Raw genomic sequence first — 10668 nt, forward strand, 5'->3', positions numbered from 1 at the left:
GAAGCCCTGTAGAAGGTGGTGTTGATGTCCTGCAGCACCCCAACCAGGGAGTCCACCTCAGTGTTGATCGCAGCCACCTCAGTGTGGATGGCGACCACCTCAGTGTGGATGGTGGCCACCTCGGTGTGGATGGATGCACCTTCTGGTATGTGTCCCTCAACTTTCAATCAATACCTAGGCTGTGACACTTTGGGAGATTCTTAGGACTTGTGTGATGGTACCCTGGGTGTTTGTAGCCCCAGTGGGCTCATTCTGCAGGCCCATTGTTACCCTCCCATGATGCCTACCCCCATGGGCATGTGCCCTTAGCACAGACTGCACCCTCCCACTGGGTCCAGGTTCCTCCATGACTGAGGTGGTATTAGCCATCTCAGAATCCAGGTCTTGGTGGCACAGGAAAGGGCTGACTGTGCTAGGTGCACAGGTTGGTGGGCAGTGGTTCGCTGTGTTGTTGCAGCTGTAGTGGGAGGTGTTGTTGTGGGCCCAGTGAGCCTCACTGTTGGGATCTGCCCGACTGACCAAATGGGAAAAGGGGAAACAAGGGAACCCTACTCACAGCGGAACCAGGGCAAAGTGTATATCCAAAGAACAATGGTTCCTGTGGCATACGAATTTAAAGAATATATAATGCTTGACAGCTTAAATAAGCAATATTCACTTGTAACAGAGAAGGATTTGGCAGAAAAAGAAACACACATATGCAAAATTTATAAGAAGGGATTCTTATATTTCAACTCATGAAAAGTGTCCATATTTACAACAGCAACACATATACAAAAGATTGTATATGCAGTGAAAAGTGCAGTGCGTCCCAAGTGATTTTGTGAACAAAAAACCAGAACAAACACAAATAATAAAGGGTCTATACAGTTTTTGCGTTATGGGTATTTACACAGGGAAAGGACCAAGCAATATAATACAATAATTGCTAACAGTGACTACATGAAATCACAAATCACTGTGCTGAATGGGTTCCTTCCCTATAGCGTCGACGGCGTTTCGACCTGTTAGATGGAGGTCTCGTCAGGACTAGACAGTGGGGGACATCTCGTAGTGTCTTGACGTGGCGCAACCCATGCGTGATAAAATAAATTAAAACGGACTTACAGTGTACCCAGCCGGGCACACTGTGGTTGATTGTGGTATTTCAGTCTGTTGGCACTAAGGTTGCGGTTGAAGAAACAGGATAATACCTGCTCTATGGACGCGGAATCGCTCGATCGCACTTTCCCGGTCGGCTGTTTGGTAAACAGTGACCAAATGGCCAGGGTTGTCATCCACCTCTTCAGGAGTGTAGTCATTACTGACGGCTTCGTCCTGGGGGTGAGGGAAAGGTATTCTGTTCAGTTTCTAACCTTTGTGCAGTGGCAGATTGACATGTTGAGAAAAAGAGAACATTGTTAATGGTGGAAGTAAAGAATCTACATCCGCGTTGTTTGGGTCAAAGTAAATGGGGACCTAAAATGGAGCAAAATAGATAGAGAAGAGTATTGACATCTATTTGTGTGTAGTTGACATTTGTTACTAGACATTTGTTGACATTCAAAACCTGTAGTAGATTTCAGCAGCTCATAAGATATGCAGATATGTGGCATTTTGGCTTTAGGGCTAGCCATGACATCTCAAAAAACTCTGCTACAAACACAATGTAGTTATAACATGTGTATCTGTCCATTTTAAGGCCTACTTGTGTCTAATGCAGGAAAAACATCCACCTTGGTTGTATAGTTAACATTGTTCATCATATGGGAATTGTAGAGTCACCTGGTCACCTGGAACTGCTAATGAGCTGAGTTTCCTTCGTGGCTCACATATATTAGGGGTACACTGCTGTTATGGTGTCACTTTGTCATGAATAGTTTCAGTTGATGGTTCCAAGACATCATCAAGCAAAGTATTTTGATGTATATCTGAGTGGAGCATTTTCTGTACATTACATAGTCCATGAAAAGTGAAGATAAGCAGTAACATGGTAGACAAGTGAGAAGAGGCAATAGAAGTCTATCATCTTGGTTAGAGTTGCAGTCACAAGGCTTCATGGTAGTAGAATTAGCTTTTGTATATGAACTTTCCAATACTTGGCAAAGAGTAAGCTGCATGATAAGAGCAGATCAGTCGTAATATAGCCGACCAATGAGAAAGGGCAATAGGAGTCTAGTAGCTTGGTTAGAATTGGAGTGAGAGGGCCTCATGGTAGTTATAGTCACATCAATCTCTCTTTACCAACACTTGACAGTTACTTTACAGTACCTGTTGTTAACATGCATTTGGGATGGACAATACATTTACATTTTAACCCAAATGATGGGTCCTGGAATGATATTGTGCTGGTAATGTACTTACAAATAGCATTGCAACATGTGGCATGTCATGGAGTTGGATACATGTGCTCTGTTATGCAGCAACACACATTGCCCAGAAAAACCAACATCTCAGATACTTTGAGTATTGCATCTTAGTAAAGTAGATAGAGAACACATTAGCAAAAGCAGAGTAGAGAGCAAACAGGACATTGTGATATTGTGGCAGTTATTGAAGTGTAATTTGCCAGAGTCTACTCCCCCCTTTGTTACTGTCAAGCCCTCAGAATGCCGTATGGACAGGACCTTTTCCTCCCAGGGAAAGAGTTGTAATAGTGCACTGGGAGCTCCAACGCCAGGCCTCTGAACCTACAGATGGTGGCTGCTGCACCTGGTACGCACCATCAGCCTGGGGTCCTTTCACCTCTTCCTAATGTCGCTTGAGTGTGCAGGGTAGTACCAACAGAATTCACTCTGTTGACTATCCTGGTGTGTGTTTTATAGTGTGATTTGCAGGTGTGTCTCTTGTTTCATACATATTATGTGACAGGACCCTTTGGCACATCCTACAATGTGCATTTTGCCATGTGATTGGAATATCAGCCACATCACAAATTAAGAAGTAGGCCTCAAGCTATTTGTACATCAGGTCCCAAGCCAGGGTCTGGCTGCAAGCTTCATGGTGCGCAGAATGACAATCTTTGTTTGTGTCCCCTCATGTCCTCTCACCAAGGATTTCCTCATTACCACTCTTATGCGGCACCATCATCTCTTCATAGCCCCTCTCTCACAATAATTCAATTTCTTTAATGGCAGTACTCATCCAATTGTAGGATGTCAGAGCTCTTTAAATAAACACACACATTATTCAGAGACAATAAATCATACAAGTGCATATTTACATTAATGGACTACATAACCTTTAATCAAAAATAAAAATGTTACTGAGGGTGATTGATTTCTTTTTTTCTTTTTAAATTTTTGTATTTAAAAATACATGAATATATTTAAACTCTTCTTTAATTTACAACAAATCAAACTTGAGAAATATTGTATTGTGACTATGTATTTAGATTAGTTCCAGGTTAATATTAGTTATTTCAAAATATGTTGAACTTACATTTTGCATTAAAATCTAATGAACATACTGTAAGATGTTTTATCTATTTTACTAAAAATAAACTTCATTACATTTCCCTAAATGTTCCTATAGCTCATCAGCAACTGGCGAAACGATATTAATAGTAACGTTACACTTGTAAGTTCGGTCACAGGAGAGTTCAGCCCTGAGTGGAGGTCAAGTCTGCACGTAGATGTAAATCTCCATTCGGAAATGGTGAATACCAAATAAGTGAAATGGATATGGACATCTACCTAGGTGTAAAAGCAGTTCTGGACATCAGTGGATCTACACAAGTAAATTTACCCTTATGATTCCGGTCCAATGCATAGTAAGATTAGTGACCCAGAAAGAATCAAACATGGTTTCCTTGTTATGCATAAGGCGGTGAAGTAAGACGCGTTTGAGACAACTGTCCCTTAAAAAGCTTCCTAGATAGAGGGATATGTTCAAGATAATTAGGATAAATATCATCTTCTAAACTAAAATGTTGAAATGTGGTAGAAAATGTGACTAGTCTCTGAAGACTCCTTCAGCCGCCCCACCAAATACCCATTGAGTTAAAAAATATTTCCACAAAGGTCAGATGGCTGAAAAAATTTCTTGCAACTTGAGACTGGCTAAATGCAGTGGTATACTTTTGCGTGTGTCATTTAAGAAGTGCAGTATTGCCCCTGAAAAGGCCACAAAGATGATATTTTTTTTAAGATCTCAGCCATTAGCGTTCACTGGGACTGCATTTCTGTTCATAGTTTTTCACCCACTTCACCACTTTAGCCTGAGACCAGACATTTCCAAATCAATCATGGTGCTTCTCGCTAGGAACAGTCCAGTCCGAACTACCAGGCCAGCCCCCCTCTCACCCCCATGGGAAAGCAATTAACTTCAGGCTGGTTTTTGTTTCCTTAAAATACCACGTCATTCCAAGGTCTGCACTTCGAAATGGGAATATTGCAGCAATACAACAGGTCATCCCCTTTTCTGGGATGCAACACTCAGAATGTGCGCTATTATTTCAACCAGTCATTGCCTGCTTTGACATTATGAAATCTGTGCGGGGGAAGGAAATAGTGGTATTATCCCACTAGTTGGAATCCCATAGGCAGCATAAACTCCCGTTTGCATCTAAATTGGGAGTAGCTTAGGACTCAGAATAATGTCCTAAGAAAAGTAGATTTACAACATGGCCAAACTGTGCCTTAGCTGACATTTGAATCAACTCTAAGTGCAAGATTTGTATCCCATGAGAATGGAGTTTATCCTCTACGTGCAGAGTATGCATCATTTATGACGACATTTAAACATTATTTTATTGGGCACATGTTTTCATAGAAGAAAGAATCTAGTCTAAAATAGCTGCTCGTCAATCAAAAATATACCTACAATGTATTCTTAAAGTTGCCAAAGTTTGTACTTTGTGACGATGCAAAGTTTATACACTTTATGAAGTAAACACATTTTTCAGAACAAATTCAAGGAGTAAACTGTAAACTTTCAGAACTTAGGCCGTCGCTCTCAAAGTAACTTAAAATACAAACTATTATTGCAGAAAGACTTAAAATACGAAAACTTTGATGATTCACAATCTCAAGGTTTTCCCTGAGCAAGAGCATTGATGATAGTCTTCTGTTATGTTCACTGTTGGATGTGTGGGAATGGCTTAGTGCCTTGTTTGCCAAAATACATAATGCCAGTTGGAAAACCATGCTGTAGTAGCTTGGTACTGACACAGAAAGTGTTGATGAAGAACACAGTACATGTAATAGGAAGTTTGGAGAGTTAGTGGATAAGTCAGCACATCTCAGAAACAGAGGATGTCAGCCAATGACATTTGTATGTGAGGTGTGCAAACAACAGCTCACAGGACCTGATTAAGACGTTGGTGGTGTGCAGTTGGGGCTGGCCCACCTCCGTACTGCCAAAGCCGTGGTAGGGACGCCTGCCAGATTAGGAGTGTCCTCCTTTCTGGGGGGATTTTTTTGGGTGGTCACACAGCGGTGCAATAAAAATGGGCACCGAAATGAGAGCCCCAAAAACAGTTCCTGCACGGCATGGAATTGAGAGTCCATGCCATGCAGGAGCAGGGGTGAATGCACACAGGGGGGCACATGTTGTGCCCCCTTGCATGCACCTGAGGCAGAAGGGGTCCCAGCAGCATTATTTCCTCTATGCCAGGGTTTTCATGGAGGAGGAACCATCATGAAAACCAAGGTGGAAAGGAAACTCCTAATATGCTTGTCTTGCCAAGCTTATTGATGGCCCCTGACTGCCACAACCCCACCAGGGAACAGTCACCGTTCCCCCACACGTATGGCGGTCCATGGACCACCAGATTCGTAATCAGCCCCATAATTTAATCTCCAACGTAAAGAATATACTGCATGCACAGTAATGAGCTAGATTTCTTCAGAAACAAGCACAAAGCTCAATTATGCACCTGTAGACACATTGATAATACTGGCCCACGAATGTAAAGTATAACAAGGAAAAAAATAAGCATTGACAAAGCCCATTTCACTTGTTTAACTATGTTTCTATGTGATAAAACAGTAAATCCAGACCCAAGGTGAAGTTGGTGTTAGTAGTATTGGTGGTGGTATTGTTAGTGGATTTAGCATTGTGGTGGTGCTAATGGTATTGTGCTGCCTCCATTGATGACACTGATATTGCTAGTATTAATAGTAGTGGTGGTTGTGGTTATACTTGTTATAATAGTCATAATGGTGGTGGTAGTACTGATAGCGGTATTGTTGGTGATTGTGGTATTGGTGGTGTAATTGTGGTGAAATTCCTATTATTGCTATTTGTACTGGTAGTGGATGTATTATTGTGGAGCTGGTATTGAAGATAGAGGTATTGATTAGGGGTTTAGGTTTTGATTTGGTGGTGGCACAAGTGGCATTGGTACTGGTGGTAATAGTGTTTTTGAGAGAGGTGATTTTAAAGGTGTATTGATGGTGGCAGTGGCACTGGTGTACTCTGGTGATGCAGTTTGTGGTATTCACAATAAAGCAATTTGTAAAGGTGGTGATTTGTCTCTGGTAGTGGTATTGGTATTGATGGCATTAGTGGTGATGTTAGTGGTATTGGTGGTGATGATATTAGTGATGGCATTGGTGATGTACATGGTGGTGGTTATTGCTGATGGTATTAATGGTAATAGTAATACTGTTGCACGGTGGTGAAAGGCCCGCACTTCGAGCATTCCAGTGAGGGGAGGGAACTAGATAAGGTTTTGAAAAGTCACGCTTTAGTGCACACAATTGATCTGGTGGCCGCAGAAAGTGGATACGAGGTCAACCCAACATTTAAGGGTAGAGAATGCAGCTCTATCATAGATTACGTAGTGGTCTCCAGCTTATTCAAGGATTGGATAAGAGGGTTTGAGATAGAATGGAGCATATTTAGTGATCACAACCCTTTAGTGTTGGAGATAAAAGATTGGTCCCCCAGACGCACAAGGAGAGGTGTAGTGGTAGCCAGCAATGAGAGGGTAATGGACCAGGGGAGGCGACTTAGATGGGAAAAAGTGGATGGGGACGCCTTTTACAAATCCCAAATGGAGAAAAGTAATGAAGCAATTGGGGTGTGCCTTGACCTATCCGTGGAGGGACCCGCCTTGGTCAATGCATTTGAGGCAGTGGTGCACACAATAGAAGGGCTACTAAAGACCACTTTGCATGGGAAAGTTAACATTACCCCCAGATGGTTTGCAGAGATTGCTCTCGGGCACAGAAAGATTTAAAAATGAGCCTGAAAACCGTCCCAAGGGATAAGTGCACAGTGCAGGACCCTATATAAAAAGGCGATCAAATGTAGGAAATTTTCCCTCCAATCTCAAGCTTGGGAGGATTTAAGGGACGCAGCAGACACAAGGGACACTAGTGCATTCTGGAAAATAATAAATAATCCATGTTTCCAGGATGCAAGTGCCCCAGAAGTTGGCACAACCATTCCTCCGGAACAATGGTTCGACCATTTTAAACGTTGATATAATCACACGGTCGAGAAGAACCAGGATGATGGGAAGGGCTGCCCGTGGGTTGCCTCGACTGAATTCACGCTGGAGGAAATTGTGGTGGGCATTCAGGGACTCACACGAAATAAAGCACAGGGCCAGATGGCATCCCACCAGACCTTCACTTAAGCATAGTCGAACTGTGGGCCCCTATCCTGACAAGGGTGATAAATGCGGCCGTTGCAACCGGCCTTCCGCGTTCATGGTCAACAGCAACTATAGTGCCCATTTTTTAAAAAGGGAACAGGGACAACCCTCAGTGCTACCATCCCATATCATTGATTGATGTGACGGCTAAAATCTTGGGTCGAGTGGTCTTAACGCACCTCATGGCCAGGGCCGAGGAACATCAAATCATAACTGACACCCAGTATTCGTTCAGGGCAGGGAGATCCACGATGGGCCAGTGCCTGAACCTTTATCGATTGGTGGCCAAATACACTATAGCTAGTAATGAGTCAGTATACTTAGGGTTTATGGACCTCACTGCAGCTTTTGACCATGTGAACAGAGAGAAGCTGTGGACTTTGATGAGTATACTGGGGCTGACCAGGGCCTGGTAATATCTTGAGAGCACTACACTGGAACACCTCCACCAAAGTGTGCTACAATTTGGAAGGGGGCACTACGGCACCCTTCCCTTGCACTAGCGGGGAAAGACAGGGCTGATTTCTGGGACTGTTCCTGTTTTCCCTGTACATTAATAACTTGGATCAGGCGTTAGGCTTATTGAAAGTAGACTCTCCCAGAGTAGGCTCCTGCCCGGTCCCAGTGCTGCTGTACGCAGACGATGCGGTCCTTTTAGCCCGAACCCCTAAGGGTCTCCAATGTCTGATAGATGGGTTTGTAACTTTTATGGACACTCTAGATTTATCGGCCAACCTAACGAAGTCCTACGTTATGCTGGCCGGATCCAAACCCTGCAAGAAGTTTTCTTATAACAAAGGCACTCACAAAATGGAGCAGGTACAGACCTTCTCCTACCTTTATATGCTATTTGATGGGTTTTTAAATATCAAACATTTAATTGAAGAGCCTCAACTGGGGCAATAATAAACTATGGACGTAGGCTGGGTCGGTGGTCCCCAGAACAGGTTATGAACTTGTATAGCTCAATCTGTTGCTCCAAAGTGGTATATGGATCTGAAGTCTGGGGTTTTGTATGCACCCATCAGGTACAGATAGAGGTGAACAAATATCTGAGAAGGGTACTCAAAACCCCACAAAGTATACCAGCCTATATCATTCATGAGGAACTGGGGAGGGCATATATAGAGGACTTGATTAAGGTCAGACCCCTGATGGCCTGGTTGAAAATTTGGACCAACACGGAGGCAGGCCTGAGCAGACAAATCATCAGAGACTGCTTAGATAGGGACAAAGGAATGAGTATTCTGTGGCTGAAATACGTGAAGATGGCCCTTGAGGGAATTGGGTGCAAGGATCTTTTTATAACCCCTACGGCAATTATCCCTCAAGATATACAGAGAAAAGAATTTTCTTGAATACGGCAGTATCACGGAGAGCTTCCTTGGAAGCTAGTAAGACCACGGTCTGCACTCACAGAATGGTAAAGACAGGAGAAGGAATGGAACTTTACCTCGCTCTTATGCACAATGCGCAGGAAAGGTTTTTAGTCACTCGTTTTAGGCTCCACCTTTTACACCATTTACTGGCTGATCCACCAGGTTTTACTTCAACTGTTGAGCAGAAGGGCCCATGTGGCTGTGACAATAGGTCTCCGCAGGATACCATTCATTTTTTACTATTATATCCGTTATATGTTTTACCTAGGCGTAGTTTTTTAGTAAGGATCTTAAAACAGGCGAAGTTTAGACATGCCAAGGTTGCCCTTTTATTCTTGCAAATGCTAACGATCCCCTCACACTGCCATGTATTATGAATTTTATAAAGGTCGCTTTAAGACTCAGGAACTCAAGAGGGTTGTGCGGAATGAATTGCTGGTTAACTGTCTCCAATGTATCTTTTGGTAAATTGTATTTTATCGTATTTTAACTGTATGATTTGTACTTTTATGGTATTTTCTAAATACCGAATTAAGGATTAATGAATTAATGAATGATATTGTTGGTACTGGTGGTGTTAATAGATTTAAAATAGTACTGTATACATGGCAGTGAAAGCATTCTAAAGGAGAGGGAAGGGAGTATCAAACAGCCAATAGAATGAGATTAAAAAAAATCTTTCATGGGCTGATTTAAGATGTGGTCACAATGTCTGCAGTCACTGAAAGCAAGAGAGGCTGATGCAAATAAAACAATGATTAAAAGGGTCTGACCCTTGAGCCTGCAGAAAGTATATTTTAAGCAATAGGCCATGTAGGCAGCTGCACTGTCAACCCAGACCTAATGAGTACCGCATACTTAAATTAGTCATTCAGAAAAATATTTTGATGAATACGTTCTTGAAGCAAAATGTATGTTAATGTTTCTCATGTGAGATAGTGCTCACCAGTTAAATGTCACGGAAAGCATTTTATGTTTTTCAGTCAGACAAATGAGATTCTTTTACACAGCTTCTACTCCAATTGCTTAGTAATGTAATTGTTTACAAGATTCGGTTGATTGGAAATTTACAAATATTGCAAGGACCATCAAGTTGTATTAGCTATAGCAGGACCGATTCATATTACTTTAATATTTCACTAATTATCTTGCAATTATTGCAGCTTCAGTAGTTACTATCTCACAATAAAGCGGGATTCCACAGAGCTCACAACAGATTGTGCATAATAATACCCTGCAGCCATCATTTACAAAACAGTAAAATATAAAGATGTTTAAATAAATGTTCATGAATAAACAACGTCTATACATGCCTCCTAGAATTGGAAAAAACGAAAGCTTAAAATAAGGGAAGCGAACATTGTGTTAGAATTGAGATAACATTTTAATTTTCTTTAACCCCTCCCATGCTCGTGACGGAACCGTTCCGTCACGAGCCTCGGGTGGGCTGTGCTGGTGACGTAACGGTTCCGTCACGGCCCTCTCGCCGCGCCTGCGCGGCATGAATTCCGCACCTGCGCTAACGTTCTCTAGCGCGGGCGGGGCAGTGACGGAACCGTTCCGTCACAAGCACAGCTCACCCATGTGCCGTGACGGAGAGGTTCCGTCATGAGCACGGGACCGCCGCATGGCCCCCCCACCCCCTTAGCACTGCGGCGGAATAGCCGCCGCAATGTAGGTGTTAATTAAAGGGCAGAAGTGATA

Source organism: Lissotriton vulgaris, chromosome 4_1 (genome assembly GCF_964263255.1).
Source record: "Lissotriton vulgaris chromosome 4_1, aLisVul1.2, whole genome shotgun sequence".
NCBI lineage: Eukaryota > Metazoa > Chordata > Amphibia > Caudata > Salamandridae > Lissotriton > Lissotriton vulgaris.